This window comes from Alosa alosa, chromosome 10, assembly GCF_017589495.1.
Source record: "Alosa alosa isolate M-15738 ecotype Scorff River chromosome 10, AALO_Geno_1.1, whole genome shotgun sequence".
Classification (NCBI taxonomy): Eukaryota; Metazoa; Chordata; class Actinopteri; order Clupeiformes; family Clupeidae; genus Alosa; species Alosa alosa.
The window spans coordinates 27,590,295-27,601,181 of NC_063198.1; the positions used below are offsets into that span (position 1 = coordinate 27,590,295).

Genomic DNA, 10,887 nt, shown 5'->3' on the forward strand with positions numbered 1-10,887 from the left:
CCGAGACCCTGCCTGGCAACTATGTCTGATTTCAGAAACATTTGGTACAGTAATACATCAAATTACTGCAGCTTGCTCGACAGGCTTAATTGTTTTAGTGGTCTAACCATCACGTTTGTCTGCGTGTACAGTATGTGTGTGTGTGTGTGTGAGAGAGAGAGAGGTTTGTGCATTTGCGTGTGTGTGTGTGTATGTGTGTGTGTGTGTGTGTGTGTTTCTGTGTATGAGATAGAGAGAGAGAGAAAGGGGGAGAGAATGTTTGTGCGTTTCTGTGTGCGTTGATAAATAATTGCAATCTACATTACTGTGGTGTTCTCTGAGCAATAACAACCATTGCCCACTGAACCAGATTATAATTGATAGGGATAATAGTCAACAAAACACACACACACACACACACACACACACACACACACACACACCTGTGCGTACCCACACTCAAATACAAACACAATCCTCCCTGTGTGTAAGCCTGGTGTCATGCATGTACCGTGTGCAGTGGGCCTCGCAGTAGGAGAGTCCCCTTTTGATTTGATTTTCTTCATTTCCTTACAGCATCTTTCACTCTCCTCCCTATTCTGTTCATCTTCCCCTTTCTGTCATCCCTTTAGCTGTATACCTCCCACTCATTATTCATTCTTCCCTCATTTCAAATGTGATCATCTGTCAGCTATCTATGTGCCACCCCTCCTTCTCTCTCTCTCTCTCTCTCTCTCTCTCTGTCTCCATTGAGTAGTTTGGTCTAGCATGACCTATTGTTTACAGTCTTTGGTTCTGAGCAATAGTCATTAGTGAATCACTGAGCCTCGCTAAGAAGACACTTCACTGTAGCAAACAAGCACACACATATGCTTGCACGCATGCACACACACACACACACACACACACACACTCTCGCATACACACAAACACTCTCTCTCTCTCTCTCTCTCTCTCAAACACACACACACACACACACACACACACACACACACACACACACACACACATCCACCCCTGCATTTCATCAGGCCTATTAAACTTTCATTAGGGAGAAACACATTTGCTCGCAAAACTGATGAAAGATGAATTTGATAAGAGGTTTGAGATTACCTCTGCAATAAGGTTCTGGAGAAGAGCTGGCATCATAAAAAATAACCTGTGCAACTCTACTCCTCAGCAACGCATAACCAAGACTAAAGAGAAGTGACCTTTACAGACATGACCATATTTACAGTTCTCTTTCAGGATGAACTACCCTTTCACTGACCTTTCCTCAACACAAACACACACGCTTCTACAGCATGCACTGCATGTGCCATTACCACGTCAATCTAAAGCAGATGATTGCAAAAACATTATTATGGTCAACACTATATTCCATTTCTGTAGTGTGTGTGATTGGTGCAGCACAGACATAGTAGTGTGTGTGATTGGTGCAGCACAGACATAGTAGTGTGTGCGATTAGTGCAGCACAGACATAGTAGTGTGTGTGGGATTGGTGCAGCACAGACATACAGTAGTAGTGTGTGTGATTGGTGCAGCACAGACATAGTAGTGTGTGTGTGATTGGTGCAGCACAGACATATGAGTGTATGGGATTGGTGCAGCACAGACATATGAGTGTATGGGATTGGTGCAGCACAGACATAGTAGTATATGGGATTGGTGCAGCACAGACATATGAGTGTATGGGATTGGTGCAGCACAGACATATGAGTGTATGGGATTGGTGCAGCACAGACATAGGAGTATATGGGATTGGTGCAGCACAGACATAGTAGTGTGTGTGGGATTGGTGCAGCACAGACATAGGAGTATATGGGATTGTGGATGCAGAGAGGGAAGAAAAACAAATAGGAGAACATAATCAAAATCAATAGCCGGTGTCTGTGGCTAATTTTCTTTCTCGTTAAACGTCTTTTTCTCCCGTTTTCTCAGTGGCATACTGTGCAAGCTAATTAATTGCTGTGCACTAATTTATTGTTCCCCTGGTGCATGCTATCCAACTTAACAGGCTTTATTTGTCCTACATCATCTTGCAAAGGGGAAGCTTCAGTATACACACCGTTCCAACGTCTAACGAGACTGGCACATATAATCGGCCTGGGCAAAATTATTATACTGAACGTGAGTGTTATTTTTGAGCTGACGATTAAGACCTATCTTGGAAAGACGACTTCTCTACCGCCTTCAGAGAAGTCCGACCATGACTGCATTTCAACAAAAGAAGAGGCTTCCAGCTGTATGCCAGCCACAACAGACGCAAGGTATGCCACAGTGGCAGTAGAGTGTGAACGGGGGCCAGTGAGACTTCACCGCCATGTCGTTTACACCTGTCTCAGCCGCAGGGGCAGCTGCAGCGGCCATGCTTGTTGCGCAACAGCACGTGACGTATGTCTGTGGAACAGGAATGAATTTTTCCACTGTGATAAAGAGAAACGGAACTCGATGTATGACTGGTACATGCCAGTGTGCCATGATCTGAAAGTGGTTCTGCCTAATGTGTTTTTGATAACCTCTGGCAGAACATAATTCTCTGTCAACAACAACAGTATACAGAGGAGGACCATAGGCTTCCTGCTTCATTTCTGTGTTATCTGTGATAATAGAAGATGGATGCTGGCTTCATGTCCATTCATCAAACATTACTACACAATACGATGCAAATGCACTATGCTTTCTTCCCCCCTACCCCCCGGCTATGTGGTGGTTATCAGGTAGGCTTTGTGATCATGAGGATCTTTTTCAAAGAGAATCCAATATTCTAAAGATGGTGCTCTGGTCTTGGATGAAATGTTAACATTCTGCACGCCTAGAGAATTCATTTTCATACTGCAACACGTACCTTAGGGTTGAAAATGCTTTTGTTCTTTGATTGTGAACCATACATCATGTCCATACTAATCATAGTAGTCACATAAGATGGTTCTACTTGTCTGCCAAGCAGCCTCTCAGACAGACAGAGACCCAGACGTATCCAAATGGCTATTTATTTTGGTTAGATCAGTATATAAATACTTGATTATGTAAAGTGGGACTTGATTGAAGAGAGTGAGAGAGATAAAGAGAGGGATTGAGATAGAAAGACCAGAAGAGAGAGAGAGAGAGAGATAAAGAGAGGGATTGAGATAGAAAGACCAGAAGAGAGAGAGAGAGAGAGAAAGAGAGCGACAGAATCATATCTATGCATCATCATGATGATGGACAGTGCCACGTCCCAGAAAAGAGAGGAGGGAGAGAGAGAGAGAGAGAGAGACAGGAAGGGAAGGGCTGGTGTGTGGCTATTCATTAATAGGTCATGATATGGCTGTCTCTGTGTCAAGGTTATGAGGAAACATGCAGGCATGCCTATACACGAGGCGCCCGTCGGCAGGGAGAGAAGCTGTGCGAAAACGGAGGTGACATGTTAACCCTTAAAGGAGTACGAATGTTGAGGAATGAACGTTCTAAAAAATATCTGGGTTCATTGAATTCACCATAGAATTTTAGAACCTTCAATTGTTGCGGAACTTAGAACGTTCAAAAACCTACACCTTTTTCAATCCTGGAGAGTTTTATTGATGGGAGAGTGAGGAGCATGGAGATGACAGAGGCTTCTGCTGGAGATGGAGGCCTGCTTGCTCTCGCTCTCCTTCAGCTGAAGCAGTCCATCCATCACAGTGGAAAGAGGTAAACACGCCATGGTCAAACCCATCACAGTGGAAAGAGGTAAACACGCCATGGTCAAATCCATCACAGTGGAAAGAGGTAAACACGCCATGGTCAAACCCATCACAGTGGAAAGAGGTAAACACGCCATGGTCAAACCCATCACAGTGGAAAGAGGTAAACACGCCATGGTCAAACCCATCACAGTGGAAAGAGGTAAACACGCCATGGTCAAACCCATCACAGTGGAAAGAGGTAAACACGCCATGGTCAAACCACTAAAAATACACCCGCTTCTCTCTCTTTCTGCCTTTCCATGCGTGTCTCTCTCACTGTCTTCCCATCTGCCCTTGCTCTATCTCTCTCTCTCTCCCTCTCTTTTCCCTTGATAAGACGTGTCCTCTTCAGATGGCTAGAGGAGATGGAAGCTTGCTACAGCTGGAGCCCTTAGTTTAAAATATACCAAGTCAACCACCAGCTGAGCAGTGACCTCAACAGCATTCTGAGGTCATTGCCACGGAAACCTTGTCAAGAAGCAAGCTGATTGTCCTGTTTCGCGGGAATCTTGGTTTTTGCCGGCATCAGGAACGTCCTCTGGGAAAGCCGTGTGGAATCCCTGGCCTGTTCAGCAATGCACAGCTCGAGCACCTCCTTACAGATTAAAGGAAGAAGAAATCCTAGTGAACAGATGTTATTGTTTAGTGTGATGATAAATGAGTACTGAGCTACTTGAATTTCATCAGGATCTGTTTATACCAAGTGAAAGCGCTTTCAGGTTAATCTATTTCTCCACTCAATCAATAAGTGCTGTGGAAGTAGCATAGTACTATAGCAGCTTCAGGCTGGCTACCGGTGCTCCATTAGAAGTGAAGGAGTTGCTTAGGTTGCAAACGCATGTGTAAGCACATATACACTCACACACACACACACACACACACAAACAGAGAGAGAGAGAGAAAGAGAGAGAGATAAATGATAGAGGAGAACCTTCTGCTCTTCCCCTTATAGGAATTTGTGACACAAAAATCCAATTCGCCCCCACAGTCATTATCATAGCGTTTCACACACCATTGGCCTCCATAAATTATGGAGAGGAGCAGGCAGCCATTTGTGCTGGCGTTTTTCTTTGGGCTGTCCAGTGAGGAGTGACAGCCAGGTTGCTCTGGCCAGCTACTTTAAATCTACAGACTGCGCTGATTCACCTTCAAACTTCTCACTGCAAAGGATGCTGGCATGCCAACAGGCCTCTACAGGGGATAGATTTTTGACAGACCTGCTTTTCCATTGCCCTGGGTTTCAGGGGAACACGGACGTTTTATATTCCTTTGGTGGCACTCTCCGCTTTAACCGAGTGGATGTGTGCCAATGCCATTGTCCTCTGAAGACGTCCTTTGCAACTTGAAGCTTCATTGTCGCATATCGGGCCATCGAGAACACGTCACCTATTATTAGCCACCGTGGTTTCGGCATAGAATTCTTCATGGGATTCTTCATGAGACACAGTTCTTTCTTTGTGCCTTAGAGGCCAAGGTTGTGCTTGGACAAGATTCGCCCCGTGATACAGTATACAGCTGTAACAAGCATCAGGCAGGTATAACAAGCAGTCGCTGTTTTCCCCCACTCAAGGGAAAAAGGCATAATTCAGTGGAAGACTGGGAACTGCAGCACAATAGGAGAGAACTGGAAAAGGCTGAAAATATAACACTAGTGCCACAATTGCTGAAAATTCCTCTGTGTTCTCTCTCTCTCTCTCTCTCTCTCTATCTGTGTGTGTGTGTGTGTGTGTGTGTGTGCGTGTGTGTGTGTGCAAGCGGGTGTGCTGAGGACAGTCACCTTGGAGTGAATAACAGTGATTATTTTGGATGAATTCCAGACGTGTTGTGTCCTGGGATGCACAGCGTCACAGCACTTTGCTCCCTGGCAGGAGACAGTTGCAAGAGCTGATGAACGATGTTTAGAGGCCACGACATTTAATTACAGACGATCCGATTAACCATAGAACCAGACCTTCAACATTTCTATTCTAAAGGGAAATCTAAAGTTCATGTAAACACATTTGTACAAATCCAAATTGTGTGACATTTAGATAAAATCCTAGCCTGGCTAACGTAAGACTATATCTCATTGAGATGGGGTCTGGGAACTAGACATTCATTTTCTCGTATTTGATACGTGGTTTACGAATGCCCAGAGCCGTTTATTGGGCGCTACGAGTGTCTATCAAATGCGTCTGTACATAGCTCATAACGGCTTCGGTGTGTCGTCATCGTCTTGCTGCCCTCCCTCCGTTCTGTGATTGGTTCCTTCATTGAGGTAAAAACGAAGTCCATAGAATCCAGGCTGCCTAGCAGCGTGAATAAAATCTGTGGGAATCTCAGATTTGATCCTCTGATAAAGAATTATTATGAGCCGCATGCCAACACACAATCAGTACAGGTCAGACTAAACCACAATGGCTTGCGTTTGTAGCTGAGTACAACCACGAAGAGTTCCCTCGCAACAAAACTCAGATTCAATTAGCAAGTCACTTACATGCTCACAAGCCAGCGTTGCCAGTATTGCACGAAGAGTGCTTCAGGGCAAAGAGTATTTTTTTTCTGTTCTTTTTCAAGACTGGAGGGTTCTCAGTCAACTTTTAAATTCAGTGCCTGAGCGATTTTTGAGCCCCGAAGAAAAATTGAGAAGTATTGATTTCTTCACAAGTGTCAGTAGCCTACTGAGGCTGATGGTGTGTGGAGTATTCACAGCAAAGGACGCGGTTCACAACAGAAGCCTGGGAGTACAGAACCACATCTGGACAAAACTATTGTGGACTGATACCACTAAACCAACAGCACATTGCTCAATATCCAGCCCTCCCACGGCAGACCATCTACAGTAGCTGCACACCCAGCAACTACTGTTTACTCACTTTGTACATGGGGCTGCATTTAGATTAGTTTTATAGTTTATTGTCTCGAATAACCGATTAGTTGTTTGCTCTATGAAATGTCCTAAATTGCGAAAAAATTGTGATCAGTATTTTCCAAACCCAAGATGAAGCCATTACATGCCTTTTCTATCCACACTTATTACAGTAACTGCCATATGTAAAGGAGCAAGTAAAATAGACCTGAACCTGGAATTTTGTAATTCATTTTCATATTAATTTAATAGTTAACAGCTAATCAATTGATTGTTGCCCCATCTCCCAGCTCAAGCTCTTTACTGTGTCACTCCTCATTCAACCCGAGAGCCTGTTAGCCTGTTTGCTGCATTTCCTTAGCATTTTCACGTTGCCCATAATGAGCTGGACTAGCTGTCAAATGCAGGGGCAGCGTCTGTGATTTAAGCAGCCGGCACTGATTTCAGAACACACATGCCGCTCTTGGCGTACAGAGAGGCCCGTTTGACATTTTCACATCTTAAATTATTCACACTCTTGACAATACCACACACACACCAAATGCTGAAGAAGGGAAACGGATGTAACGCTAGCTTATTTTTTTGTCCTTTCAATCAACAAAAGGACCCCTATTTCCATGTTGATGCAACGCACCAGAGTGGATAAGGGAAGTGCATAAGTCATCCATCAACACTGGCTACACATTTAGTCGGAGTTTGCCGGAGTTTAGCGAGCAGAGCAAGTGTCGGTACTCAAAGCAACTCATATTTTCCTTCCCCACAGATGTCACTTTGCAGATTATAGTTGAAGTAGGGTCATTGGTACAAAGAAATAGAACAGCAAAAACCTGAGAAAATGAAGGAATATGGGTACCATTTTATTATACGTGTGTGCGTGTGTGTGCATGTTTGTGCACAGGCATTTGTAGGTGTGCTTTTGTGCGTATCTGTGTATGTGTGCATACTGCATAAACATTGTGTGCACATCATGTGGGTGTAAACTTCAAAGCACACAGGCCGGTACACCTGACATCCGATCTCTGGCTCTATATGCCTGATGTGCACTATTCCTCCCAACAGAACAGCCCCATCTGCGAGACACAAAGTCACCGGCCACAGCCTCCTCTTCTTCCCTTCCACCTCAGAACTCTCAGAGGACGACAAACAACAGCAAAATGATCCCCCCTCCCCCCTGCTTCCCTGGAGCTCGTAACAGTGATGAAGCATGCTATCAGCGTGAGTGGTGGGCCTTTGCACAAGAATGCTATGAATGTTACAGTAGGTGCCTGATAATGAGTTAACCTCTCGGTAACTGATTCATGATGAAACACATGCCCTTAAAAAATAGTAACAAAAAATAAATAAATAAATAAATAAGTAATAAATCTGGAAGTCTCGCTTTATTAATATTCCCTCTCTCTCCCCTCCCTTCATTGATGCAATGGTGAGAAATTTGGCAAGGGCTTGTGGGTTGGATTAGAGAGCAGCAGCCCATATCTGCAGATATTTGCTTCAGAACACCCTATACATAATGTATGTCTGGGAGTGGGCGCCGTGGGCTGATGAGGTGGGTCATCCACTCAAGAAACGTAGAGCAGATAGAGGCCTATCCCTTTTCAGCAGGACATCACTGAGAGGGGTCATTGCAGCAGCACACCGGCTAAAACGATCAAACACTGAAGCCCAGTCTGTATCTGCTGATAGAACAACACGATAGATAGATAGATAGGTAGATAGATAGATAGATAGATAGAGTTGTGCAGTTCATGGGACATGCTCTGATGGACACAAAAGTGTTGTGTGTCTGGAAGTCATCGTTTTGCACATGTATCCCCCGTCAGAACTAAGCAGAGAACTCACTGTTTTCAAAAACAGGACCAACCTTCCTATATGGAAGAGCGGGATGCCATGACTGAGTAAGACCTGACAGAAAGGTATGGTTAACGAGCAGATAAACAGACAGAAAAACATGATAGAAATAGGTGAGAGAAAGAGAGGGGGAAGAGAGAGAGAGAGGGAGAGAGAAAGAGAGAGAAACAAAGAGGTTCATCAGGACTGGCTGCTTTCCTGTTCTGGCAGTTCTTTTTCTTTTGCTCTCTCACTCTTTCTCTCTCTCTCTCTGTCTTTTTTTCAGTGGAGCCAATTGAGGCCACTAAAGCAGTTGGGGTAAGCTATTGAGGTCACTCAAAAAAGCTGCGTAAAAAGGGTGCAGCTAAAGCGAATGTTAATTTGATGGCATAAAAGACACATTGACCCAGTACTGGGAGAAATGAATACTATGGTACATCTCAGGGGACCAAGCAGCACCTTACAGAGTGAATGTGAGAGAAAGGTGGACAGAGAGAGAGAGAGAAAGAGAGAGAGGGAGAGAGAGAGAGAGAGAGAGAGAGAGAGAGAGAGAGAGCTGTGTTAAATGTAGTTAAACAGTATTGTTAAATGCAGGCTATTGATTTTCACTTGATTAGCTGTGTCATTGCAGCCTGGGATCCTGGTGGATCTGCATTTCTCATGCAAAACAGTAAGATCCATTACACACTTGCATTCGACACTTCCAGCTTTCAGATGCGGAAATGGTTGTACCAGTTGGCAGTTCCAATAGAAGTCGAGAAAGCGAAAACACACACACACACACACACACACAGAATGATGAGGTTTCACAGCCCAACTCCGTCTCTCCTCATGCTGACTAATGCTGCTGTAACAGCCTTCTGCAACTCTGGTAGTTTCCAAAAGGAGGAGGAAGTTGCAGCCAGCAACATTTTTCTCTCCAAGTGCTTCTTTCTGGTCTTTCTCCTTCACCTTACAGTGGGTATTAAATGTTTTAATTGCATGGCAGTCTTTTCTGTAAAACTCTATTTAAGTACTTTATATTCTTCAGCAGTCACGGTATCCTGCTTCAGTTTGATCGGCCAAGATACTGCCCCTCTGAGGTCGCAGGTCAGGAGCCGTCTTTAGACTGGAGCCAGAGATGCACAATTAAAAAACACAGCACGCTGAAAATCTGCCTCCGTCAACAGCCCCCACTGTGTTCTTGAACGTGCGTGCCGGTGTGTCTAACCCAGTTCCTATGCTAGCAAAAGTTTGCATGCAGATAGGATAGCTAATGCGTCTGAATTGAAACATCATGGAATAATAATAATACCACAAGCACTATCGTTGTTATTTTGCCGCCCAACCCCCATTTTTATCACATGAATGAATTAAAAATGATTAGCTCATCTCTGCTTCAGTGGGATGTGACATCCCAATTTATTCCGTGTCGGCATAGCCTACAAGCGGTCAACGTTGCCCTCTTTCTCTGACAGTTTTTTTCTCTTTTTTCAATTGGCGTAGTGGGGCTTTTTCTCAGCGTAGAGCAACACGCATACATTTAATATTTCAAACCCACATCTACCGCGGGAAAAAAAGAGGGTAGCATAGATTGTCGATGACCATATAGTCACAAAAATAACATAAGGGGCTGTAACACTTTGAATCGCACAAACATATCGTTTCACATTCACCCATTCCATCCCACAGATATCTTGTCATCCCTCAGACTTAGCTTTCACACTGTCGCTAGACACGGACGCATGAAATATATTATAGACATACCTCTCCAGACGTACTCCTCTGACAAATGTCGATATTCAGCGACAAAGATGACGATGAGCCGCAGATGAACAATTATCCTGGTTTCGTTTTTTTTGGCGGTAACTTCCGACTGCGCTTGTTTTTGATAACCGGTGTACCGGTTACCTTGGAAGAAAATGCAAAACTGCGCGTTAATAACAAATACAACTCGCTTAACGCGTCTTCTCGTCTAAATAACCACAGACACGTAGTTATCTGTCCTCTTTGTCGTGGTGGACTATCCGGAGAAAGAAATTAGCCTCCCGGTACATAGTGATATCCCCATTACAGTGCCGTTCATTCACATTTGCTCTGAAGAGCGAGGAGACAGGGCACTGAGACAAGCGGTAATGCTGCAACGCTCAGAGGCCCCTCAGGGAACGGGGTGAGAGAGAGAGAGAGAGAGAGAGAGAGAGAGAGTAAAAATATTCAAATCAGCAGCAGCACCATGGACAGCAAACAACTGCACGTCCTCTACTATGCACATGACTGTTGCACTATTTCTTCCTCGCATGTTCACCACGGCAGCAACCAAGCTGCAGTCTTGAGCTATGTTTGCTTCATTTCAGAATTCTCGTGTCATATTTGATGTATTCCGCTCACAGAGGTCTGCGCTCCCACGGTGAATCAGCACCGAGACAAGACCCAAAACACACGCACCCTCACCCTGGTGTTAATGATATGAGTGAGACAGTCACAGTAGTGACACAGTCGGCTCTTCAAAATGGATGCAGTCACAACAGTAGTGGGGACATTCTCAT

The 10,887-nt window shown here is 44.5% G+C and overlaps 1 protein-coding gene across 1 annotated transcript in view; it reads right to left on the reverse strand.

Annotated features, from left to right (window-relative positions):
- The window catches only part of dlgap4b (discs, large (Drosophila) homolog-associated protein 4b), a 146,479-nt gene extending 135,810 nt beyond the window's left edge, over positions 1-10,669 (reverse strand). The window contains 1 exon segment of the mRNA XM_048254322.1: positions 10,109-10,669. The gene's annotated coding sequence lies outside the window, so the exon portion shown is untranslated.
- Positions 10,670-10,887: the final 218 nt, after the last annotated feature.